This window comes from Trachypithecus francoisi, unplaced genomic scaffold (assembly GCF_009764315.1).
Source record: "Trachypithecus francoisi isolate TF-2019V2 unplaced genomic scaffold, Tfra_2.0 Contig01585, whole genome shotgun sequence".
In the NCBI taxonomy this organism is placed as follows: domain Eukaryota; kingdom Metazoa; phylum Chordata; class Mammalia; order Primates; family Cercopithecidae; genus Trachypithecus; species Trachypithecus francoisi.
The window spans coordinates 6522103-6529680 of record NW_022681444.1 but is presented as its reverse complement, the minus strand read 5'-3'; positions in this window follow the sequence as shown (position 1 = coordinate 6529680).

The window sequence follows — 7578 nt, the reverse complement described above, 5'->3', positions numbered from 1 at the left end:
CTCGGCTCACCACAACCTCCGCCTCCCGGGTTCAAGTGATTCTCCTGCCTCAGCCTCCCAAGTAGCTGGGATTACAGGCATGCACCACCAACCCTGGCTAATTTTTTGTATTTTTAGTAGAGATGGGGTTTCTCCATGTTGGTCAGGCTGGTCTCGAACTCCTGACCTCAGATGATCTGCCCACCTCGGCCTCCCAAACCGCTGGGATTACAGGTGTGAGCCACCGTGCCCTGCCGTACCATGCTGTAGTTCTAAAAAAAATTCCTGGGTCGGGTGTGGTGGCTCAGGCCTGTAATCGTAGACTTTTTGGAGGCCAAGGTGGGAGTATTGCTTGAATGAAGGAGTTCAACATCAGCCTGGGCAACATAGCAAGACCCCCATCTCAAATTAAAAAAAAAAAGAATTCCTCCTGTCTAGCTAAAACTGTACCCTATGACCAACATTTCCCCATTCCCCACCGCCCCAACTCCCACCAATCCCCAGACTCTGGTACCATCATTCTACTCTCCACTTCTATGAGTTGTTTTAGATTCCAAATATAAGTGAAATCATGTGGTGTTTGTCTTTCTGTGCCTGGCTTATTTCATCTACCGTAACGTCCTCTAGGTTCTTCCATGTTGTCACAAATCCGGTGGGGTTTTTTTTGTTTTTTGTATTTTGTTTTTTGAGGCTGAGTCTCGCAATGTCCCTTGGGCTGGAGTGCAATGGCACAATCTTGGCTCACTGCAACCTCCCCCTCCCTGGTTCATGCGATTCTCCTGCCTTAGCCTCCCGAGTAACTGGGATTACAGGTGCACACCACCACACCTGGCTAATTTTTTGTATTTTTAGTAGAGATGGGGTTTCACTAGGCTGGTCAGACTGGTCTTGAACTCCTGACCTCGTAAGCTGCCTGCCTCTGCCTCCCAAAGTGCTGGGATTACAGGCATTAGCCACTGCACCTGGCCTTGTCTTTTTTTTTTTTTTTTTTTTGAGACGGAGTCTCACTATGTTGCCCAGGCTGGAGTGCAGTGGCATGATCTCGGCTCACTGCAAGCTCCGCCTCCTGGGTTTACGCCATTCTCCTGCCTCAGCCTTCCGAGTAGCTGGGACTACAGGCGCCCACCACCTCGCCTGGATAGTTTTTGTATTTTTTAGTAGAGACGGGGTTTCACCATGTTAGCCAGGATGGTCTCGATCTCCTGACCTCGTGATCCGCCCGTCTCGGCCTCCCAAAGTGCTGGGATTACAGGCTCGAGCCACCGTGCCTGGCCCTTGTCTCTTTTTTATAAGCCATTCTGACAGGTGTGAGGTGGTATCTCATTTTGGTTTTAATTTGCATTTCCCAGATGATCCATGCATTGTTCAGCATTTTTTCAGATAGTTGCCAGACATTTGTATGTCTTTTTTTTTTTTTTTTTTGAGACACAGTCTGGCTCTGTCACCAGGCTAGAGTGCTGTGGCTCGATCTCGGCTCACTGCAACGTCCGCCTCCTGGTTCAAGCACACACCACCATGCCCAGCTAATTTTTGTATTTTTAGTAGAGACGGGGTTTCACCATGTTGGCCAGGATGATCTTGATCTCTTGACCTCACGATTCGCCTGCCTCAGCCGTCCAAAGTGCTGTATGTCTTCTTTTGAGAAATATCTATTCAGGTCCTTTGCCCGTTGTTTAAATCACATTGTTTTCTTGCTATTGAGATTTTTGTTTGTTTTTGTTTTTGTTTAGACGGAGTCCTGCTCTGTCACCCAGGCTGTAGTGCAGTGGCACGATCTCAGCTCACTGCAACCTCCGCCTTCCGGGTTCAAGCGATTCTTCTGCCTCAGCCTCCCGGGTAGCTGGGATTACAGGTGCCCACCACCATTCCTGGCTAATATTTTGTATTTTTATTAGAGACTGGGTTTCACCATATTGGCCAGGCTGGTCTTAAACTCCTGACCTCAGGTGATCCACCCACCTCCCAAACTGCTGGAATTACAGGCATGAGCCACCACACCCAGCCGCTATTGAGATGTTTGAAGTCCTTATATATCTTGGATATTAACCCCTTATCAGATGTATGGTTTACAAATATAATCATGCATCATGTAAAGATGCTACTGTGGGATGCTGAGGCATGAGAATTCCTTGTACCCCAGAGGCTGAGGTTGCAGTGAGCTGAGATCATGCCACTGCACTCCAGCCTGGGTGACAGAGTGAGACTCCATCTCAAAAAAAAAAAAAAAGTAGGCCAGGCTCAGTGGCTCACACCTGTAATCCAAGCACTTTGGGAGGCTGAGGCAGGCGGATCATGATGTCAGGAGTTCAAGACCAGCCTGGCCAACATGGTGAAACACTGTGTATACTAAAAATACAAAAAATTAGCCGGGCGTGTTGGCATGAACCTGTAATCTCAGCTACTGGGGAGGCTGAGGCAGGAGAATTGCTTGAACCCAGGAGGCAGAGGTTGCCGTGAGCCAAGGTAGTGTCACTGGACTCCAGCGTGGGTGACAGAGCGAGACTCTTGTCTCAAAAAAAAAAAAGTAATGATAACAAAAAATAAAGAATGGAACACCTATCTGTATAAAGCACTTACCATGAATGGAACTTCTGGGACAGGAAGTTGCTCTGCGTGGGTCGCTGAGGAGTGAATGTCAAGGCCCAGGACAAAGTCTACTGTACGCTACTATAGACTTTATCAACACTGTATATGTAGGCTACACTAAATTTATTTGAAATACTTCTTTCGGCCGGGCGCGGTGGCTCAAGCCTGTAATTCCAGCACTTTGGGAGGCCGAGACGGGCGGATCACGAGGTCAGGAGATCGAGACCATCCTGGCTAATACGGCGAAACCCCGTCTCTACTAAAAAATACAAAAAAAAAACTAGCCGGGCGACGAGGCGGGCGCCTGTAGTCCCAGCTACTCGGGAGGCTGAGGCAGGAGAATGGCGTGAACCCGGGAGGCGGAGCTTGCAGTGAGCTGAGAGCCGGCCACTGCACTCCAGCCTGGGCGGCAGAGCAAGACTCCGTCTCAAAAAAAAAAAAAAAAAAAAAAGAAATACTTCTTTCTTCAATAATAAACCTTGGCTTACTGTACATTTTTACTTTACAAATTTTTATTTATGTATTTATCTGAGACAGTCTCACTCTGTTGCCCAGGCTGGAGTGCAGTGGCACAATCTCGGCTCACTGCAACCTCCGTCTCCCAGGTTCAAGCAATTCTCCTGCCTCCGTCTCCCGAGTAGCTAGGATTACAGTTGTCTGCCACCACGCCCAGCACATTTTTGTATTTTTATTTTATTTATTTTATACATATATATTTTTTGAGATGGAGTCTTGCTCTGTCGCCAAGCTGAAGTGCAGTGGTGCCATCTCTGATCACTGAAATCTCTGCTTCCTGGGTTCAAGTGATTCTCCTGCCTCAGCCTCCCTAGTAGCTGGGATTATAGGTGCACATCACCACACACCCAGCTAACTTTTGTATTTTTAGTAGAGATGGGGTTTCACCATGTTGGCCAGCATGGTCTTGATCTCCTGACCTCGTCATCCGCCTGCCTCAGCCTCCCAAAGTGCTGGGATTACAGGCGTGAGCCACCGTGCCTGGCCTACAAATGTTTTTTTTTTTTGAGACGGAGTCTCGCTCTGTCGCCCAGGCTGGAGTGCAGTGTCTGGTTCTCAGCTCACTGCAAGCTCCGCCTCCCGGGTTTATGCCATTCTCCTGCCTCAGCCTCTGAGTAAGTAGCTGGGACTACAGGCGCCCGCCACCTCGCCCGGCTAATTTTTTTTTTTTTGTATTTTTTAGTAAAGACGGGGTTTCACCATGTTAGCCAGGATGGTCTCGATCTCCTGACCTCGTGATCCACCTGTCTCGGCCTCCCAAAGTGCTGGGATTACAGGCTTGAGCCACCGCGCCCGGCCAAATGTTTTCATTTTTTAAAACTTTTGGACTCTTTTGTAGTAACAGTTAGCTTAAAGCACAAATACAGCTGGGCGCGGTGGCTCATGCCTGTAATCCCAGCACTTTGGGAGGCTGAGACGGGCGGATCACCTGAGGTCAGAAGTTCAAGACCTGCCTGGTCAACATGGTGAACCCCTCATCTCTGCTAAAATTCCAAAAAGAATTATCTGAGTGTGGTGGCGGGCACCTATAATCCCAGCTACTCGGGAGGCCGAGGCAGGAGAATCATTTGACCCTGGGAGGTGGACGTTGCAATGAGCCCAGGTTGCGCCATTGTACTCCAGCCTGGCAACAAGAGTAAAACTCTGTCTCAAAAAAAAAAAAAAAAAAAATTAAATTAGAAAATAAAATACAAAAGTTAGGCCAGGTGTGGTGGCTTATGCCTGTAATCCCAACATTTTGGGAGGCCGAGGCAGTGGATCACCTGAGGTCAGGAGTTCAAGACCACCCTGGCTAACATGGTAAAACCCTATTTCTATTTAAAACAAACAAACAAACAAAAACCTAAAAAATTAGCCAGGAGTGGTGCCATGTGCCTCTAATCTCAACTACTCTGGAGGCTGAGGCAGGAGAATTGCTTGAACCCGGGAGCCAGAGGTTATAGTGGGTCGAGATCACGACATTGTATTCTAGCTAGGGCAACAAGAGTGAAACTCCGTCTCAAAAATAAATAAATAAAAGTTAGCCAGGCATGGTGGCGTAAGTTTGTAGTCCTAGCTACTTGGGAGACTGAGGCAGGAGAATCACTTGAACCCGGGAGGCAGAGGCTGTAGTGAGCCAAGATGGCACCACTGCATCAAGCCTGGGCAACACAGCGAGATGCTGTCTCAAAAACAACAACTCGAAAAAAACAACAACCACCTCACAAACACAGCTTGGCACAGTGGCTCATGCCTATAATCCCAACACTGGGAGGCCAAGGCAGGAGGATTGTTTGAGCCCAGGAGTTCTGAGACCAGTCTGGGCAATGCAAAGATACCCTGTCTCTACAATATATAAAAACCTAGCTGGGCATGGTGCTGTGTGCCTGTGGTCCCAGCTACTCGAGAGGCTGAGGAGGGAGAATCACCAGAGCCTGGGAATTCAAGGCTGCAGTGAGCCATCATCATGCCACTGCACTCCAGCCTCAGTGACACAGTAAGAACCTGTTTCAAAAAAAAAAAAAAAAGATAATCAATTCACCCCCAAATGCCTGGGTTCATTTCTGGCTCCTCTGTTCTGTTCCTTTGGTCAGTGTGTCTATTTTACACCGCTATCATGCTGTTCTGGTTACTAACCATTTTGTTTTTTTTGTTTTTTCTTTTGATACGGAGTTTCACTCTTGTTGCCCAGGCTGGAGTGCAATGGTATGATTTTGGCTCACTGCAACTTCAGCCTCCCAGGTTCAAGTGATTCTCCTGCCTCAGCCTCCCAAGTAGCTGGGATTACAGGCATGCGCCACCATGCCCGGCTAATTTTTGTATTTTTAGTAGAGACGGGGCTTCACCATGTTGGTCAGGCTGGTCTCGATCTCTTGACCTCATGATCCGCCCACCTCGGCCTCCCAAAGTGCTGGGATTACAGGCAAGAGCCACTGCACCCGGCCCTAAATATTTTTTTGGAGGAGGTACTTACAGTGAATTAGATTTTCTTTCTTGTCTTTTTTTCTGACTTTTTATTTCTGCTTTTTTTCTTGATTTTTCAGATAGTTTGTTAAGTGTACAGAAATGCTACTTATGTTTGTTGATTTTGTTTCTTATCACTTTAGTTCTAACAGCTTTTTGGTGGAGTCTTTAGGGCTTTTTCTTTCTTTTTTTTTTTTTGAGACGGAGTCTCGCTCTGTCGCCCAGGCTGGAGTGCAGTGGCCGGATCTCAGCTCACTGTAAGCTCCGCCTCCCGGGTTCACGCCATTCTCCTGCCTCAGCCTCCCCAGTAGCTGGGACTACAGGCGCCTGCCACCTCGCCCGGCTAGTTTTTTGTATTTTTTAGTAGAGACGGGGTTTCACCGTGTTAGCCAGGATGGTCTCGATCTCCTGACCTCGTGATCCACCCGTCTCGGCCTCCCAAAGTGCTGGGATTACAGGCTTGAGCCACCGCGCCTGGCCAGGGCTTTTTCTAATACAAGTTCATGTTGCTGGCAAAGAGAGGCTATTTTACTTCTTCCTTTCCTATTTGGATGCTTTTTCTTTCTCTTGCTTAACCAGTCTGGCTAGTACTTCCAGTACTATGTTGAATGAAAGTAGAGAGTGGGCATCCTCATCTTGTTCCTGACCTTTTTTTTTTTTTTTTTTTTTTGAGTGCAGTGGCGCGGAGTGCAGTGCTGGAGTGCAGTGGCGCGGGGCTCCGCTCACTGCAAGCTCCGCCTCCTGGGCTCATGCCCTTCTCCTGCTTCGGCCTCCTGAGTAGTTGGGACTACAGGCGCCCACCACCAAGCCCGGCTAATTTTTTTGTATTTTTAGTAGAGACAGGGTTTCACCGTGTTAGCCAGGATGCTCTCGATCTCCTGACCTCCTGATCCGCCCAACTCGGCCTCCCAAAGTCCTGGGATTACAGGCGTGAGCCACTGCGCCCGGCCCTTGTTCCTCATCTTAAAGGAAAAACTCCTCCCCTTGAGTTGTGGCCATACCATAGATAGTTGTTACCGTTATATGTTATACCATATATGTTGAAGTACATTCCTTCTTTGCTTAATTTGAGTTTTTATCATGAAAAGATGTTGAATGTGGTCAAATGCTTTTTCTACAGATAATGGGATGATGCTTTTTTTGTTTTTTTGAGGGTCTCACTCTGTTGCCCAGACAAGTGCTGTGGTGCAATCTTGCCTCACTGCAACCTCTGCCTCCCAAGCTCAAGAGATTCTCCTGCCTCAGCCTCCAGAGTAGCTGGGATTACAGGCACATGCCACCACACCCGGCTAATTTTTGTATTTTTAGTAGAGATGGGGTTTTACCATGTTGGCCAGGCTGGTCTCAAACTCCTGCTTTCAAATGATCCACCAGCCTCGGCCTCCCAGAGTGCTGGGATTACAGGTGTGAGCCACCGCACCCGGCCTAAGTTTTTTTAATCTAAAAAATAACTGATGGCCAGGCACGGTGAGTCACGCCTGTAATCCCAGCATTTTGGGTAGCTAAGGCAGGCCAGGAGTTGGAGACCAGCCTGTCCAACATGGCAAAATCCTGTCTCTACTAAAAATACAAAAATTAGCCAGGCGAGGTGGCACACACTTGTAATCCCAGCTACTTGGGAGGCTGAGGTGGGAGAATTGTTTGAACATGGGAGGTGAATTCCAGCCTGGGTGACAGAGTGAGATGTCATCTTAAAAAAAAAAAAAAAAAAAAAGCCAGGCGCAGTGGCTCAAGCCTGTAATCCAGCACTTTGGGAGGCCGAGACGGGCAGATCACGAGGTCAGGAGATCGAGACCATCCTGGCTAACATGGTGAACCCCGTCTCTACTATAAAATACAGAAAAAAAAAACTACCCGGGCGAGGTGGCGGGCGCCGGTAGTCCCAGCTACTCGGGAGGCTGAGGCAGGAGAATGGCATAAACCCGGGAGGCGGAGCTTACAGTGAGCTGAGATCCGGCCACTGCACTTCAGCCTGGGCGACAGAGTGAGATTCGGTCTCCAAAAATAAATAAATAAATAAATAAAATTAAAAAAAAAAAAAAAAAGAGGGCTGGG